Genomic DNA, 19,297 nt, shown 5'->3' with positions numbered 1-19,297 from the left:
GCTGACCTTGCATGATCAGCTTTAGAACTACATATGAAGGCAACATGCAACGACCCCTCAGTCCCCCTGCCACTAACACACACACACACACACACACACACACACACACACACACACACACACACACACACCAGCACTGACCTTGTTTGTTCAACCTTGCCACTAGAGTATAAACAATGTTGACTGAATTTGCTTTTGCAACCGTCACAATAAAAATAGACATGATGGTGACAAATCCGATGTCACTTTAAATAAACACCGAAAACTCTTATGTAAAATGACTCAAAGGAACTGCTTTTAAAATAAACCCTGACCAGAGTATCTGTCTGCATGTCTCACTAACTACTGAAATATGTTTTTAAAAACTAATTAAGATTAAATGATGGATCAAAATCCCCAAGCAGCAGAGGTCAATGGCTACACCACATTTAATGTGTTATTAAAGGTATTTGGATGTTCTTATCATGGCTTAAAAATCCGAATGAACTTTGGTTTTAATTGTGATCGTTACTTATTGTGTGTATTTTGTACATGGCTACGCTGTTAAATCTCTCACTCTACTATTAAAAACCAGGGGGGGCAATACCCAGTTCTGGAGGCAACTATATCTGAAAAAGAAGTGCTACGTTTCACATGCAGCTGCAGACAAAAAGCTCAGAGGTAAGATGACAAGTCGGATGAGAAAAGGGATGTTAGTTTGTATGAATTATGCTCTATAAACCGTGACTCATGGTCAGGGATTGAGATGCAGGGGCAGCCAGAGAAATATAGAAGCAGTCAAGCTGTTCACAAAACAGAACAATTTATTGTGTCCAACAAGGACACTGGAGATGTCCAAACTTCTTGCCAAGTCGGCCAAACCTGCCAAGTTCAAAATACTCAAGGGTCACAAAAACCTGGTTTAGTTTTCAGATTATAAAAGCAACAATGAATTTATCATGATTCTTCTTGGTCGTTTCAAACAAACTCATTCTGTTATATAAATTGTCTCTTTGAGATCCAAGATATAATTTACAAGACAGGCCTGTTTTGACAAAAGATACCTTTAGTTATACACTGCTCAAAAAAAATAAAGGGAACACTTTAACATTTAAGTGAACACTGAAGTGTTCCCTTTATTTTTTTTGAGCAGTATATATACTTTATATCTAAAAAGAGGTTTGCTTCCCTATTTAAATGAGCGGTTCACCAAGAACGGGGTTTAGGAAGACCGCAGCTTCTACGTTGGAGCCAAGACGGTTTCTACTTTCCATTTTAACAATATGTTTGGTGTTTGAACCACTACAATACACAGCTTTAATTGATTTTAGAGTGGGTGTCAAGTATTTATGTTTTTCAGCTTTTCAGCTGTTGTGGTCCCTAAAGAAACTTCATTTGTAGAAAAAGCCTCTCAGTAAATATTTTCAAGTTCAGAGATTTACACAGAATCCATAATGTCGGAGTGCTGGCGTGTCACTGCTGTGGCCTGGTGGACAGGAACAGTCTAATCAGACTGTGACGCATGGGGCGAATTCAAATCAGCCAAATAGAAGGAAGGAACAGAGGGGGGGGCAGATCTGACAAATCAGTCAGCCATTTTATTTCAAGGGTCCTAAAATATCTGCACTGGAAACTAAACCAAACTGTCTTGTTGCTGAAATGTGCTATACACATACACATCAACCTGACTGACCGATTCATGTGCATGGTTAATAATGGTCAACACATTTGCCAACTTACCATTGATGCTGGATTTAGCAACTTTTCAGACCATAAAAAAAAAAAAAAAAAAGAAATCAGCATTGGCAGGACTGGCTTTTTAAAGGTCGGTGATCGGCCAGAAAACTGCACCCTAATTACATCCAATATTTACTTTTAACAAGCCCTGTGATGCCCTGGTGACCCGTCCAGGGTCACCCCGCCTCTCACCCAATGGACACAGGAAATGGAGTCCGGATATGTGTGGATATAAGAAGTAAAATAAAAATGAACATTAAAAATGATCTGAGTCCAGTTGGCAAAACTTGTACAATGGGGAAGCTTAGCCTCCTAGACAAAGACTTTCCAATGATTAGAATCATGGTTGACAACACATGGTCAGAGGAAAGACAGCAGAGAATGGGAAGATAATAGGAAAAACGAATAAAAATAAAAAATAAGGAGAAAAAAATAACATACAAACAAAGAGACAGAAAAACTAACAGAATGAGACAGTTGGAAGCAAAAGAAGTTATTATTGTAAAGAGGTCAAGCTTGCTGTGAAGCTCTGTCCTGAAGACTTGTATTTACAGGAGTTGTGTGTGTATGTGTGTGTAAGGAGTGTATGAAGGATTAAGGATAACACCTCTGCAGTGTATTCGCCAAGATGAACCTGTGATTCACAGGGAAGTTTTAGAGAAGGAGGCTGGTTCATGAGGCAGGATAAGAGACGTCTGTAATTTGCGCCTGTTTAGCGTCTGGCTAATTTAGCAAACGTGTTAAATGACAACGCAGCAGGCCTCTATTAGTGTTTACGTCACATTGCATATTCATGAGGGAGACTGGCTTGCAATGCATCTGTGCTGCAGCCAGGTTTGTTTCTGGGAACATATTGCTGGGTTCATCCACGTCACAGGATGAGCACAGAGGAGGGAGGAGGGGGGAGGGGGGGAGAAGAAGTACAGGAGGGATGGAGGGATGAGAGGGAACAAGAGAGAGAGAGAGAAAGACAGGAGTGGATGAGAACTGGTAGATAAGTCCCAGTGTGATCAAAGCGTTTCTTTGACAGCAGAGCGAGCCTCGCCAGCAGGCTGACTGGTTAATGTTAGCAACACACACTCTGACTTTGAAATATTAGAATATGAGATGGTAAGAGGCTTCATCTTGAATTTCTCTCTGTGACACTGATAAAGTCGGCAAAGGTGGACTGCATTCAGAAAACCCATTTTGAAAAACGAATCACTTTTTGTTTGCAGCAGATACATGTGAAGCGTGTTGACACTTTCATTTCAGTCTAATGTGTGTGAAGGCCGTGTAAGGACAACGTCCACGGCCTTCAGAGACAAGGGTTGTGGTTTCAAAGCCACTAAAATGTTCAACTGTCTGGATTAAAGTTCTTTACGGGTCTTCTTCCTTCTGGATATTTTCTGTTTTACCACAACACAAGAAGAAACAAACAGGATCAACTAAAAAGTATGGACAGATTGTCATGATCCGTGTTTCTGTGTATTTATTTTTAGGGTTTTTTTGTGTTCAGTTTCCTTCCTGAGTCTCTGTCTCTGCGTCTTCCCCGTTGATTGTTCCCAGGTGTCTCGTTCCCTGGTTACCCTCCCTGTGTATTTAAGTCCACCTGTTGTCTTAGTCTCTTGTCGGATCCTTGTCGAATGTCAGAGCTGTGTGTCGGCTCTCCAGTGGAACTGAGAAGTCCTGGTCTGCCTAGCTCTTGTTTCAGTATGTCAGTTGCTACCGGTAACTAGCTGTGTGCTATGTTCTCTGCCGCGCCGCCTGTATCGGACTGAGTGAGCTTCATCATTAAATTCATCATTTCCTTTACAACCTGGGTCTCTGCGTCACTCCTCAACCCCACTTTATGACAGAGATACAGTAAGTACATCATGCAGTGCTCTAAACTGCCTGGCTAACAGCTATCTTACTGCGTAAGCTAGTTTTCAGTTTCTCCATTCAGCCCTGTTGTAATGAACAAAGAAAAACGATAATTAATCTCAGCTTATACCTTTTAGGTTTGTAGACCAAAATTCAAAGTTAAGGACAACAACTAAATACCAGGACTAAATACCAGGACTAAATACCAGGACTAAATACCAGGACTGCTCAGGACCAGAATCTAAATACACATGATGACTGATAAGTTAGGAATTGCTTGTATAACAGACTCTCTCCCTAACTTTCCACCACTCTGAGGATGTATTTGCTTTACTAAGCACATGCTATGACATTTTGAAAGAGAGGACAACTTTGGGAACTGAAAAACCTGAACGCAATACTACTTAGCACGACTTTAGCTAGCATTTTCCTTGGCACTGATTGGCTGTACCATCAAGAGCGGAAACCAGAAAGACCGTAGAGGTTAGCTTCTACAGTAGCGCTAAGATGGTTCCACTGAGCTTATTAATTAGGGTATATATAGGGCCTGAACTATTAAAGGAGCCAATGATAAACGTTTTTAGATGGGACCTTGAGTATTCCTGGATTTCAGCTATGGTTCCTAACCCCTATGAATTTTGGGAGTCTAGTATTTTCAGTGGATACAACACTTGCTTTTGAAAATATAAAAGCAGTTATATATTCTACATGTTTCTTAATGTTAGAGTGAAACTACTGATTATGTTTTTCTCATCTAACATGTCTAAACATTCACTCCTCTTATAACACAATGCTGCTGTAACCAGCTAATCGAAAACCATCCTGCTGCTTGGAAAATTTGGTGCTGACTCACTTTTCATCCTGCAACAAGCGCCAGAGAATTCTTCTCTGCAGATCACAAGCTTAGAGATGCTATTGATAATAGTATAAATAATGGAGGAACGGAGCCGTGTAATCTGGCGATTAAGCCACTTATTTTCCTGAGCTCCTCCTCTAAACATGACATGGGAAGGGGCTCGGCGACAATGTGTTGCACGTTCTGCCTTCCAGCTTTATGTCGAGTGCTCATTATGCAGCTATGTCTGCACACTGACACCCACTTTTGTTTTTCCCCCAGTTCAGCCACAAAAATAGAAACATAATGGTCAGATAACAAACGCTCCTGACCACACAGAGGTCATGCTTGCGATGCTTTTGGGCTCAGAATTTCCCCACAAAGTAAAACTACCTATCAGCCTGTTTATCTATCCACTCCTCTGATGCTGCGCCGTCTGTATCATAATCAGATAAGAGCTACGCAGCATTTGCTTTTTTTCTCCCCTCTATGCGTTTAACATCTAGTTTCACCCTGTGTGCTTGTGTCAGCATGTGCGGTGTGAAATGAAATTCCTTGTACACACACCTGTTTGGAGCAGGTCTGCCAGCCACTACCACACACTGAACAGCATGGGCCGAAGCAGATGAGGCGTTTACTGTCTGTCTGTACGGGTCACCTCTACAAATGTGTTACATCTGCAAAGTCAAACTGCTAAGAAGGAAATGAAATAGTTATTTATAAGGTAAGCGTTCGCAGTGGAGAGTCCACAGGCGAACCAATGGCGTTCTATTCTGGTCTTTGAGGGTAAACATCCGGTACAGTAGACACCCGTCAGTATTTTTCTCTAGAATATAACCCCAAATTTACCTACGTGCTAGTGTTTCATGGATTATTTCATGGATTAATAAAGATTCCAAAACATTCATTTTGGGGAGTATTGGTGTCAAAAAGTAGAAAATCATGTTCTTTGGTTGGCTGTAACCATGACAACGGAGGAAAACAAACGATTCTGTGTGAAATTAGCTCAGGATTTTTACAAGGTGAACTTTGAACAAATGAGCAAACAAAAATGTCAACTGGTCCTAGAGAAGGCTGAACATGAACATATCAGTTAGTTTTATTGTTATCGCTCCATGCTAGAATAAAAGTGCAAACTCAGCTTTTTGGATTATAATACCCTAAAATATTTTTCTTAATAATGAGTCAGAGATTGAGAAGCTGAGACCATTACGAATGACCGCTCCGCTGGTGGCTGCAAAAGACAAAATGAACACACAGCCACGCGCTCGCAGTTAATTATTGTACAGAATAATGAGAAGAAAACGACTCATTAAATGTCTCCTTGACCCGCATGCAGAAACTCGCCTCTTTTCCTCTCTGTCTTTCTCTTTTACGCTCACTCTGCTGTTCTTCAGACAAGCTTGTCAAAGCACATGGCTTTTCAGCTGTGAAATATTAATTGGTCTTTAAAAAAAATTATAAAAAAAGAAAATCTTAGTGACCCCAATCCGGAATAATCGCAATGATGACAGAAAGCTAAAGGAAAAAACCCCAAAAAACAAAAGACCTTCTAGAATTTATAATTGAGAATTGAACTTTCTTCTTGACCTTCATCTCACACTAGCTCCTTCTCTCATCGTTTTTCATCGTCCCTCCCCACTGAAAACGGCACCAAAGCACAAATGTGGTTAAAATGATGCATGAAGAAACAACCTTTCTTTTCTCTTCCCGTCATGTGACTGGTGTCATGAGATCAGCCACCACCTGACGGCACCAAGCGACTGTCAGGGAAAACAAATGACCCTTGATAACACAGATCCGCACCACACACACATTCCCCCCAAATAAATCAATAAATAAAAACACTCTTTCCGCATTAGAAATACATGAATACTCAGGTTTTTATGTAGAGGCATGCACACAGTCTGCTCTGGTCAATACCGCCTCTCTACCCCAAGTAATCCATTTTCATTGTACTTGGATCAATAACCTGTCCAAGCTGTATTCTGATCATCAATACGCCAGTCAATAAAATCACTCGTTAATCCTGAATTAACATCGATCGGGTCGGCGTGTTATTGCAGTGGCACCACAGCCGCCGTCCCCTGGTGATAAATCCACACAACCGGGCCCAAGTCCTTCCTTACGCCGAAAAGGTTAGAGGAGCAAACGTGGAAGAACCGACACCTTTTTAAAAACAGAGAACCCTCAGTCTTTGTCTCCAGTGATGGTGTCAGTTCGTTGCTCTACGTTCCGACCCCAACGACCCCCATGACCCCACCCTCTGCTCGACTACGTTGTGACTCTGCTTATTGCTCAACGCGGCCGTTGGACGGCTTCACAAAAATATCACGCTGCCGCTTTATCCGATCCGAGTCCAGCAAATTCGATACGTTTCCCCATTTGCTGATTTTTGCTTCATGTCTGATTAATTTCTTGTCCTTTCTGTGCTCTCAGAAGTTGGACTCATTCCCGACTGTGAAGAAGGGAAGAAGGAAAAAAAGTAAGGAAGGAAAACACAGGAGTGCATGAACTTCAACTCGTGGGCAGTAATTTCAGGTTGATTTCATGTAGAACACAGAGAGAATAACTGAAACCACATGAGCACCAGAAAAGAAAGAAAAATATACAAACTTCATGCTAGACGCCACTGAATTTGTGGCACAGAAAGGGAAGTATGGTAACGTGGCAACAATGCTGAGCGAGAATCAGCAGAAAATCATTTCCTCACTCTTTTTATCTGGACTCTTCGTTTTCTCCCTTTTCCCCAGGAGTAAAGGTCAAGAACACTAATTAGCAACTCTGTCATTTAATCTGGCTGAGACCAAAGATTAGAAACATAATCCCACTGCACTCTGGATGTTATAAATCAATGCCAACATTTTAACCGGTTCAGTTCTAAACGTGGGTCAGAATGAAATTCTCTCTGTATAACCTTGAATAAAAATATGGTTTTACGGTTTAATGCAATTTTAAAGAAAAACATGCAACATTGTCGGAACGAGTAACAGGTGCTAAATTAAATTTAAATATTTATTACTACATGTAACAAAAATTTGTCAATTTAACATTTTTCTTGGTATTTGGATCCATATAAAAGACAACGGGGCTGCACAGTGGTGCAGTTGGTAGAGCTGTTGCCTTGCAGCAAGAAGGTTCTGGGTTCGATTCCCGGTCTTTCTGCATGAAGTTTGCATGTTCTCCCTGTGCATGGTGGGTTTTCTCCAGGTACTCCGGTTTCCTCCCACAGTCCAAAAACATGACTGTCAGGTTAATTGGTCTCTCCAAATTGTCCCTAGGTGTGAGTGTGTGTGTGCATGGTTGTGTGTCCTGTGTGTCTCTGTGTTGCCCTGCGACAGACTGGCGACCTGTCCAGGGTGACCCCGCCTCTCGCCCGGCACGTTAGCTGGAGACGGGCAGCAGCAACCCTCCTGACCCCACTGAGGGACAAGGGTGAAAGAAAATGGATGGATGGATGGAGGACGACAGGTTGGCACAGTTAATGTTCCTGGAGGAATTCTCTTAAATATTTAATTTTCCTAATCTCATAGACAATCATATTCTGGTAATATTATGAGTATGTACTTGCATTATTTTAACTATACACTCCTGATCAAAATCTTCAGACCAGTCAAAAAATTGCAAGAATGTGCATTTTGCACTATTGTATCTTAAGAAGGTTCTAAGTAGAGCTTCACAATGTTAAAGGAAAAAATCAGAGCAATAGACAAAAACTTTTGAGCAGCGAATTAATTGAAAACTGCATTTACACTCAAACATGATTTTTTCAGCTGATCAAAAGTTTAAGACTATAGTCTTTAAAAGCCAAAAGCTGTGCAAAAATCTGGATTCCATGTCATTTTCTGTCAAGTCTTTACATCAGGGGTCCCCAAACTTTTTCCACATAACTTTTCCCTTCTCTGCTGGGGGCCGGAGTCAGTTTGTAACAGAAAAAGTGTAACACGTTTATCACCTGGGCTGCCGGAAATTGTTGACGGGGGGGGGTTCTTGATTGATTTTTACCCAGAAAGCACATGGGCAAAAACCGTTAGTGAAACGGTCACTGGGACTGACTAGTATATATTCCATTGAGGGAAAGTAACTTTAACATATGAATTCCTCATATGTTAACATAAAGGCTCGTTTTGAAGTATAAGCTGCTACTTACAGGCTTCAAAGAATTCGACCTGGAATGCTGCGTTCATAACAAACACGTGTTCATCTGCTCTACCGCTAGCAAACAACCGTTCTGACTAAATAACATAAGTCAAGCAGTTCCTTAAAAGTCCAACAGATGGCAGCAATGCACCATGCACCCATAGTTTACAGGACACACTTCCTGCTAAAGAGCCCCCTGGTGGTTGAAGAAAATTCCACATATAAACCGGACCAAATGTGGAGGTGGGCCAGATCCGGCCCGCGGGCCATAGTTTGGGGACCACTGCTTTACACTGTTACACTGTCAAGCAAAAAAGCTGACTGACTTTGAACCTGGTAGGATTGTTGAGCTGCTAAGCAAAGCCTCTCACAACGTGCCATCGCTGCTGAGGTTGGACGCAGTAAGACAGACATTTTGCATTTTTTAAATGATCCTGAAGGTTATGGAACAAAAAAGTCGGCCCACTTTGCAAGGGTGCACCAAACATGGGACATTGAAAGGTGGAAGAAAGTTGTCTTCTCTGATGAGAAAAAATGTAACCTTGATGGTCCTGATGGCTTCCAACGTTACTGGCATGACAAGGAGATCCCACCTGAGATGTTTTCTACACGGCACAGTGGTGGGGGCGCCATCATGATTTGGGGTGCGTTTTCCTTCAATGGAACAGCTTCAGGTTGTGCAGGGCGTCAAACAGCAGCTGGCTATGTGGAGATGTTGCAGCGGCCATCCCTCATGACTGAGGGCCCTCGTCTGTGTGGTAATGATTGGGTTTTTCAACAGGACAATGCTGCAGTTCACAATGCCCGCCTGACAAAGGAGTTCTTCCAAGAGAATAACATCACTCTTTTGGACCATCCTGCATGTTCCCCAGATCTAAACCCAATTGAGAACATTTGGGGATGGATGGCAAGGGAAGTTTACAAAAATGGGCATCAGTTCCAGACAGTGGATGCTCTTCGTGAAGCATCTTCAACACTTGGAGCAACGTTCCCACTGGCCTCCTGGAAACACTGGCATCAAGCCTAGACCATTGTTTGAAGTCATCAACAAGATGGTGGAGCTACTCATTACGGAGTCCATTTTTGACATGTTGAGTTCTGTTTTGGGGGTTTTTGGGGTTTTTTGAGCTATGGTCTTAAACTTTTGATCAGCTGAAAAAAATCATGTTTGAGTTTAAATGCAGTTTTCAATTAATTCGCTGCTCAAAAGTTCTTGTCTCTTGCGCTGATTTCTTCTTTTAACATTGTGAAGCTCTACTTAGAACCTTCTTAAGATCCAATAGTGCAAAATGCACATTGCAGTTTTTTGACTGGTCTTAAGATTTTGATCAGGAGTGTAATCCCGTTTTATTATTATTCTGGTAATGTCACTGTCATCATTTTATTACTTTAATCTCACATTATTACAACTTTATTTTCATCTTATTATGACTACTCTTGTATTATTACAATTTCAGTCATGTATAATTACAACTTTATTCTCATTACTATGATTTTATTCTCAAGTTATTGACTTTGATGTACAAATTTATTCACATATGACTATTCTGGTATTACAATTTTATTAATAATTATAACTTTTTTGTATTATTTTGACTAACATAGGACTATTCTCAGAATGACTATTCACATAACACTATAACTTCTGTATGGAATTATTTTAACTTTATTCTAGTATTTTTACAACTTTATTCACGTATAATTAATACAACTATTTTCGCAATGACTATTCACGTAACACTATAACTGTATTCTCATATTTCAACTTTGTCCATGTATAATCATGATTTTTTCTTGTATTATTTTTATTTTAACATATGACTATTCTCATAATGACGATTCATGTATCACTATAACTTTATTCTCGTAATATGATTTGATTATTTTTTTCTCATATTTGACTATGTTCTCATAACATTATGACTAGCAAAATGAAAAACCTTTTTTTTTTAGCCTGGCCCTAATACTCTGTTGTACTCTTTTAGTTTACATACAGTGGAAAAAGAACAGTTGCTTTTTTTTCAGCTGCCTAACAACCACTTCGCATCAACATGTGGGGGAGGGGTTAATTGATTTTACTCATCAGTCTGGCATTTTATTTCAAGAACTTTAAGGCCTGTCCAATACTTAGCAAAAAGCAAGAAATGTGTCTCCTTGCAAGATCAAGAATGATGTTTCCTTTGATAGGACTTGTGGCATTTCTGTTCTTCCATATAAAGCTTGGAAACTTCAAATTTTTGCTCAGTTACACAGTAGTTATCAGACACATGGGGAAAAAAAGATTATGCCTATATGATGTGTGTGACTATGAGCTAAGAGAACTCCCAATCGCACTGGGAGGGAAAAGGAAACACATTTTTAGTTTTGGCAGAGTCTAAATCGGTCTGTTAACTTGAGGGATGGCAGAATGAAAAATGTCTGTGGTTTTGAAACGGTAACTTTTTGAAAAAGCTTACCGCTAACTGGTCTATGACTATTCTGCTCTAAATAGTCTGACATAAAAGCAAAACAGAAGCTGCTGTGTAACTGTGACTCTGCTTTCTGTCAGAGCCGAGGACTCAGATATGGCAGCAAAACAAAATAAAGAACTGCAGCAGCAGAACTCAATTCCCCTTGAAAAGACCCCCCCACACACACATCCCCCACACACACATCCCTCACACACACACACCTCCTATCACCTCTCACTGGGAGGTAATGTGAATGTGAAGGTAACAGAAACCATTCACAGTGGACATGCTTATCCAGACAGACTGGATTTGTGTGTGTGTGTGTGTGTGTGTGTGTGTGTGTGTGTGTGTGTGTGTGTGTGTGTGAGAGAGAGTTTGGGGCAGTTCGTGCAGATTGAATCCTGTATCCCTGGGGAGCCTAACTACCTCTCCATCTCCCTGACCAGCGCTCTGATCTGAGAGAGGGAGATTGGTAAAGAATTGGAAAGAAAGAGCAGAAAGAAGGAAAAGAAGCAGAGCAGAGCAGCCTGCAGCTCAACGGCTCCCTCTATTGGTACCTGGACAAGGTTCAACACTTCCAGCCGTCTTTACTGTCTGTTCTCTCTCCATCCGTTTTCTTACTCATTAGTGTTTCTAGACTTTCAAATGATTGAAAAAGGAAAAGGTTGTTGACTTTCCTTTCCCTTTAAGACATTTAGTCTCAGTCGGTTTAAGACCTCACTAATTTGGCTGTAAACCCTTTGAATGTTAGAACCAGGTTAAAAAAACAACTGAATGTTACACTAGTGATAAATGTCAGAATTACACAGCAAAGCAACAAAAATAGAAGTAAAAAGTGAAGTAGAGAACTGTTTCTTTTTTCACAAAATACTTGTTTTGTGCAGTGCCTCAATCAATATTACAGCAGGAATACAGACTGACACGTCGGCTCTTTGCTAACTGGTAGGAATACTGCAGAGTATTTGCCTTGCCAGGTTCTTGAAACGGCTCTTATGAAAAGTAGCAAATCTGATGACATTTCTGTGTTACACTGTGTCGTTTTTTTTTTTTTTTTTTGCTTCTTTTTCCCAACTGAATATCAGCGAAGAATCTGATACGTCTCCCGCACCCCGCTTTCTTCTGTCATCCAAACAACATTTCTACGTTCGGTTCAGCTTAAACACGGCGTGAAGATTCGCGGTGAGGATATCGAAGCGTCTGTCTTGCCTCCAGACGATCACTTTCACAGATATGAAAAAGAAAACCAACTTCTGCTGGAGCTGTTCTGTCCTGAGATACCTAAGTGCAGACAGACAGCTTCTCATTGTGTTTTTTTCTTTTTCCGTCCAGCTCAGACAGAAACGACGCCCGTATGGAGAACCGAACGACAGACGTTACGGACAGAAGTCACGCTGCCCTCATCTTCTCCCAACATCCTGATGGGAGTCACGCTCTGGTTTTTAAAACCTAAATCAGTTTCTCTGATCCTGTACCTTGTTGTTTCTACTCAGCGCACCACATCCTCTAAAATTCATCACATGTCCTGTTTCTGTTTTCTGGCCTCCAGATGCTTACCAAATGACTCCAAACAAAGTCATTTTGGGAGTAAAACCGCAGGAAGAAAAATAAGTCAAAGAAGTTGACTAATCTGGGTTTTTCCCTGGTGGAAAATTGCAAATTTAGCTGATTTACTATTCAGGCCTGATTTTTTTCACTCTGTCTGCCAAGGCTTGAGATTTAAATCTTGTTGGGTTTTTTTGCCACAAACCACTTAAGCACCAACAGGTTAAAACAGTCTCTGTACATTTTGTAGTGGAGACTCTTTCAGAGACTCGATGTGTTTTTCATCAGCTCCCATCTTTACCAACACATCATTTTGTACTTGACCATCCTTAAAGGTGGCTTTGTGAAATAAGTCCAGAAGGAATTGTAGTTTGGAACATTCACAGTTTTGTTTTGCCATACAGACAGACTTTCAGATTTCTTGAATGTGACAATAGGTGCCATTGACCGTTGGCGTTACGTCACAGTGTTTGCAACCTTTCATATCCTATTACAAACAAATCATTTTCTATAATCTACTTACAGTTAGGTGGCTACGCATCATCATAAAATATTATCCACCGGTATTAGTTTTAGCTTTACTTTTCACCAGATTTTTAATATCTCATAAAGACAGTTGACCCAAATGGGTATCAGAATCCCAATCATTCAAAATTGTATGCACATGTAAAAGTAGATTCAATTACACATGAGTTGGAATTCATGAAGTGACCTAAACTCCAAAATACTTTGACGCCATCTGCTAGTTAAAAAAAAAGCCTCTTTGGTCGTTGACTTTGTGAATCCAGTTGGCGGCCAAAATTCAAAGAATCGCAAATGTCAAGCCTAACTTTTCCTATCCATCAGTGTGGGAGAAATGTACAACACGTCCAGCCAATGGACAACGCAGAAGATATTGAAGAAGATATTACCTTTTTATTCCATCTTAGCTAAGTCTAAATGATTATTCATAGCGTAGAAAAGACGTCCACAAGAAAACTGGTGACTGAAATGGGAGACAAGCTGCTAACCATGGATTTGAAGAATCAGGTCAAACTTTCACTGTGTTGTGTTTGGATGAGTACCAAGAGAATTAGAAAGGTTTGGTACATTAAAATGTTACTTTAGTCTTTATTTTTAAGGGAAACATGGAGTATAAATCAGTCAATCTCAACAAAGTATTAAAAGATGTCTGGCTTTGAAGAATTCAGACAGATTTTGTTTTTCTAAAAAAAAACATTCTAAGCATCTCTTTGTTTCTGTGTCTCAATTGTTGGACAAAGCCTTTTTTATATTTGCAAGAGAAAACAAAAAGGGCTTGCTGGTGTGAGAACCTTCTCGCTCGAATAAAATACAACAGCAGCAAATGATTTTCTCAATGGCTCCCACCAGACCGGAGCGCAAGGCAGAGTCGGCAGAGGGGAGAAAAAAAGGGGGTAGAACAGGAACAGGAAAAGGGATGGGTGGTAAAAATGTGGTGGTGGAGGGGGGGGGGCTCTGGGGCTGGTGGCAGAATGGGAGGGGGATCATTTTCAAACTGCAACTGTCTGAGCGACAAAAGGACAGAGGCGAAGCTTTTGTGTTTGTTTTTTTTTAAATGTTGAAAATAAAGTCGGTGACAGATATTTAAACTGCACAAAGATGGATAACTGCAAACCTTTTGCTACCACAACATCACTGTGGGGGTCACGGGGGCAAAGGTCTGCTCTATATATTTTCTGGTTCCCCCTGTCCAGACAGTGTCAAATTGGCTGTAATTTAGCAGAGGGCAAGTTTTGTTAAGTTTTTTTTTTGTTGCTTTTAAACTGTGGCCACCCTCAGCCTACATCTGGTGAGCCCCTGTTCAAAACTTTCTGGCAGTGCCCCTGTTTCCCAAATATCCAGACCAGATAGAAAATTCAAATTGCTCAACAGCAGCGGAGGGAGTCGGAGTTGAAAACTGTCCAATGATCCGGGAGCCAGACGAGACTCTCCGAGTTCCAGGCAAAGACGAAGCTCAATTATTGAAGTCGATTTTAATACCAAAAATTAGGGAAACAATTTCATGTATTGCTCTTAACCTATAAAGCAGCAATATATATATATATATATATATATATATATATATATATATATATATATATTTTTTTTTTTTTTATTTTTTATTTTTTAAGAGGTGTTTTGTGATAAAGTTGGGTAAAAGTCATAAAAGTAGCTATTTTCTCCCCTAAATAAATCAATATTTTTGCTTCGATGCATCCAAGCCGAATAGGTTTTTTTAGGCCCGAATTGAATAAAACTTGTGCGTCGGGGAAAGAAAAAGAAAAAGAGAAAGTTGGTCCAACAGCAACGCATGGAGCCGGGAGTCAGGCGTCAGTCCGGCTCGGAGATCGAACCGACACCCGCCACTGATGAATAAAGACAATTGTTGGGATTCAGATGAAATGTTCTGTCCGGATCCAGATCACATCTGCAGTGCTGATCCAGAGCGGAACCAGAATCTCCGTAGGATCCCGGGAACCAAAACCTTTCAACTGGTTTGCGCCATAAACCCCCAGAGGAGATAATAAAACAGCTGAATGGCACGAAGAAATATGAACACAATCAAAATAAATCAAATAAAAACACCCCGGAAAAAATCAAGCTGCTTCTTACCTTGAACATGAAAGACTCCTGAGATTCTCCAAGGGAATTTTTCCTCCAAAACATAAAGTGCTATTTCTTCTGATGTCCAACACATCCACTTACTGGAAGCCCTGGGTTAAATGTTCTGCTGCTTTTGGACGGGAAAGGTGGGAAACCAGAGCGCAGGGCCAGAAAGATACAAACAGAAGCTTTAAAAAAACCTAAGCAGGTTCTGAGATGATTTTTATTTGATTTTTTTTACAAAAGAAAATGCAGCCGGAGCAACCGAGCGTCTGGATAAGGTCCCGAAACTGAAGTGATGGAGAGGAGAGAAGGCGAGGAAGAGGAGGAGGAGGAGGAGGAGGAGGAGGAGGAGGGTGTCCGGTGGGGTGTGGGACAGAGAGAGAGAGACGGGGTGGGAGTGGTGGAGGGAATCACCGGAGCATTCCTCCCTCCTTCGGGGATGAAAATCCAGTCCGTGTCGTTCCTCCGTCCTCTCTCCCAGAGAGTCAGCAGCGATGTGAGGGAACCGGAGCGGCAGAGCGGCTGCACCGAGAGAGGGAGGCGGGAGGGAGGCGAGGGAAGCCGGGGAGGAGGGAGGGGAGCGAGCCGCGCTGCCAGCCGGTGGAGGGCAACCTTCACTCTGGATTAGTTCTCTAAACCCAACATGTAAAATTACCCCTCGAAAAAAGTGTTGGTTCGTATTTTAATGTTTCTGTTCTAATTAAAACTTAAAATCTTTCTTTTCTTTATGACCAAATCAACTCAACACCCTGGTGCGGCGCTCTGGACACAGGGAGCCAACAGGAGGGTCATTCATGCAACAGTTGTTTGTCCTAATAGGCTGAAAGCAACTCCACACTGCTGCTGGACATACCGATGGTCTCCCAGGCAGCCAATGAGAGGAGAGGAGCAGCGGGAGACTGAGCTGCTATTGGCTGCATGGAAAACAAGCTCTAATTTCTCTCAACCAATGAAAACGGAGGATATGATTCTTACTTCAGAGGCTCTCAGCTGCTGAAAGGGTTAACACTACTGGGCAAAAAAATCTAGCATTTTCCCCACAATTCTGACTTTTACATTTTCATAATTATGGTTTTAATTAAAATTCTGACTTTCATCTGAAAGTTTGGAGTTTTAATCTAAAAATTCTAACCTTAATCTTACAATTCTGACTTTTTACTTTTTGAATTCTGACCTTTTCCAGAATTCTGACTTTAATTGCAAACTTATAACTGTAATCTTAGAATTCCGACTTATTTACTTTCAACCAATCAATAACGTTATAATAGGACATTTCAGCAGCAAGGCATTTCAAAGTGCTTTACATCATTAAAACAGAAACAGTCATGTAACATTGAATAAACAGCAAGAAAGAGAACAAAATTAAAAGAAAATAATAAAAATAAAAGTTCATAAATAAATAAAGATAAAAACAATAAAACCACACCCCTTTTCAACCAGGGGAGGACGACACCTGCACCTCTTTACACTTCCAAGAAGGATTTCAGAATTCTTCCTTTTTAAATTTCAGATTCTGATTTAATAATGTTGCTTTTTCCCCTCAGAATTCAAACTTGAATCTAAAATTTCTGAGTCTTCATCCAAAAATTATGACTTTAATCTTTGAATTCTGGCTCTTTTTTCAGAATTCTGACTTTTTCCAAAGAAATTTGACTTTATCTCACGATTCTCACTTTAATTTCAGAACTCTGACTTTAATCTAAAAAATGTAGTTTTTATTTCAGAATTCTGTCTTTTATCTAAGAATTTTGACTTCATTTTCTGAATTTTGACATTTTTCTCAGAGATCTTTCAAGATGTTTCAGTTTCGCAAAGTTCTTTTCTTTTCAACTACTTCAAATATTCCCTATAAGACAAAGCCAGTGAATAGGCATATTTTATGACCATAATTTGGAGTTATGTTCCACAATCTGCAAATAAGTAAATCAGTGAACACTGAACAGGAATCCACTGCATACATGTAGTTGTTTTGTGCCTGCTGTAAACCAACAACCCAACTCCCATCAAACCGGGTCAGCGGCTGACAAAGCCCATCTTCTCGAGTTCTGCATGTACCCTGGTGACTTCAATCAGCCAAATGCTCTGATGACACTGAAGCCAGTGTTGCAACTCCATGCCCTCTGGTGCCTGGTCCTTGGTAACTGAATAATTGACTTACCCTTCGTTGGCCTGCATGTGCAGCACATTACATCCAAATCGGATTATTCATTGTGGGTGATCAGCTCGGCACTCAACTCTTTTTGGCTGTGACTGTAAATACTGACTAACTTTCATTTCAGTGAGGTGATTCCTCTCTGCTTAGCTTCTCCGTCTACTTCAGTGTTTCTCAACCTTTTTCAGCCCAGCCCCCCCAGCCTTTATCCAGGTCCCTCACCGCCACCACCAAAGAATTTATAGGATTCTTTGCACTGACCATTATTTTATTATTAATATTACTATCACTATTGTAGATGTTTTGATTTTTATGCTTGTTTCTGTATTTTTTTTAATTCTTTACTTTTGAGGTATTGAGAAGATTAGAAAAGCAGTTTCAGTCTGATCAGATATATTTCTTCTCTTTATATTTTCATTTATGAAAGCAAAACAAAGTAAAACAAAAAAGAGAAAAAGGGGGTATTGTTTTGGAGAGATATACTTTTATGTATTGTTACGGCATCAGTGGGCCCTGCCCTCTTTTTCCTTGCAGGGTTCTGCAGTCAGGCCCTGCAGGTGTTGGGTGTTCCTCTGATTGGCGTCCTGCAGCTTTAAAGCTGCTAGGCGTACAGCAGAGGGGAGGCTTTTCCCTTCCCTCTCCTCAGATCCCCACTTGGTTTGGTTTGTATCTTTTGGTTGAGTTTTGTTAGGTTTTGCATTTGCTCATTTCTGGTTATTTATAGGTTTTGCTTTAATCTATTTTGGTTTCTTATTTCAGCCATTTCTTGTTTTCAGGGTTATTTCTTTCATATAACTTAATAAATTCTACTTTCATTTACACATTAAATCCTTGTGTGGTCTCCATTAATGTTGCCCCATCAAACGAGCCTGGTGGACGTAACAGTATATAACTAAATATTATACTGAGAATAGACACTTCCTGAAGGATGAAGCCTTTCTTTTTAAATTCTCATCAATTTAGTGCATATTGTGTTTGGTTGACATATGACATCCATTTGGACCACAAGATGATGAACGTATTCATTTGATAACAAATTAGAAACGTTAATCTTTCATTAAGACTCTATCTATTCTTCTACAGTTGGAGGTTCAGGGAGGAGCAGCGACTGGTCAGTTTTTTTACATGCTGTGATTAATATTTGAAACAGATATTTTGCGTTGTTATCCATTAATGAGAAATGTGTTGTTATGCCTTTAAATGTCCAACAACGAATCCTGTGTCTGTTTGATTTGGTTTAAAGTCAGGATCATAAGTACACCATTTTATAATTCTTAGCGTATCATGTAGTTTACTTGTTTCTGTATTTATCATCAAAAATAATTTCCCAGAGAACAAAAAAGTCATAGAAATAGAAATTATTTTCACAGGCGTCTAAGAAAAATGTAACGAACATTCAAGTTAAAATCAGTAGGCCTAACATCAGCCAATCAGAGTGGAAAATATATTTTTGTTCTTTGCCATTTTCTAGTTGTTAAATATTCCACAAAATGACCAGATAAAAGATGTTCAACATGCCAGTTTAAACTTTGATCTATTTGCAAAACGACTGAGCTGCAACATTAAAACATGGATAGAACTGTAACTACATTAATCATAACTCTTCTTCTCTTCAGTGTTTGTCAGTTTCTGGTGGTGCAGCTCTGTGCTGCCTTCAGGAGAATGGGACATCAGAGCATCATCCATAAAACTTCACCCACATGGCATTTATTGTTCAAACCAGAACTTTCAGTGGAAAAACAAAAGTTCCAGATCCTTTTAATGCCATACAAATATGAGACAGAAACATGGATTATATCTTTATATAGACCTGTCTATTGATTATAGATTAATAGTTTTACTGGACAGAAATTACAAAGAACAAATCTGGTTCTTAATCAAATCCTAATGAGTCAAATTGAAAGTGTCATGGAGTCATCAGCCTCATGACATTAACACTGACATGAAAAATAATATTGAAGAAATAAATATATCAAATCTAATTAAAACATAAATAAGTGATCAGTTCTT

General features: G+C 40.1%; 1 protein-coding gene across 2 annotated transcripts in view; it reads right to left on the bottom strand.

The window, feature by feature from the left end:
• The window catches only part of cdh11 (cadherin 11, type 2, OB-cadherin (osteoblast)), a 148,809-nt gene extending 133,165 nt beyond the window's left edge, over positions 1-15,644 (bottom strand). For both annotated transcript variants that reach the window (XM_008429073.3, XM_008429074.3), the window contains exon 1: positions 15,142-15,644. The gene's annotated coding sequence lies outside the window, so the exon portion shown is untranslated. The remainder of the gene's footprint in view (positions 1-15,141) is intronic.
• Positions 15,645-19,297: the final 3,653 nt, after the last annotated feature.

The sequence above is a fragment of the Poecilia reticulata genome, chromosome 15 (assembly GCF_904066995.2).
Source record: "Poecilia reticulata chromosome 15, P_reticulata-male-v2, whole genome shotgun sequence".
NCBI lineage: Eukaryota > Metazoa > Chordata > Actinopteri > Cyprinodontiformes > Poeciliidae > Poecilia > Poecilia reticulata.
This window is presented reverse-complemented; position numbering and strand designations above follow the sequence as displayed.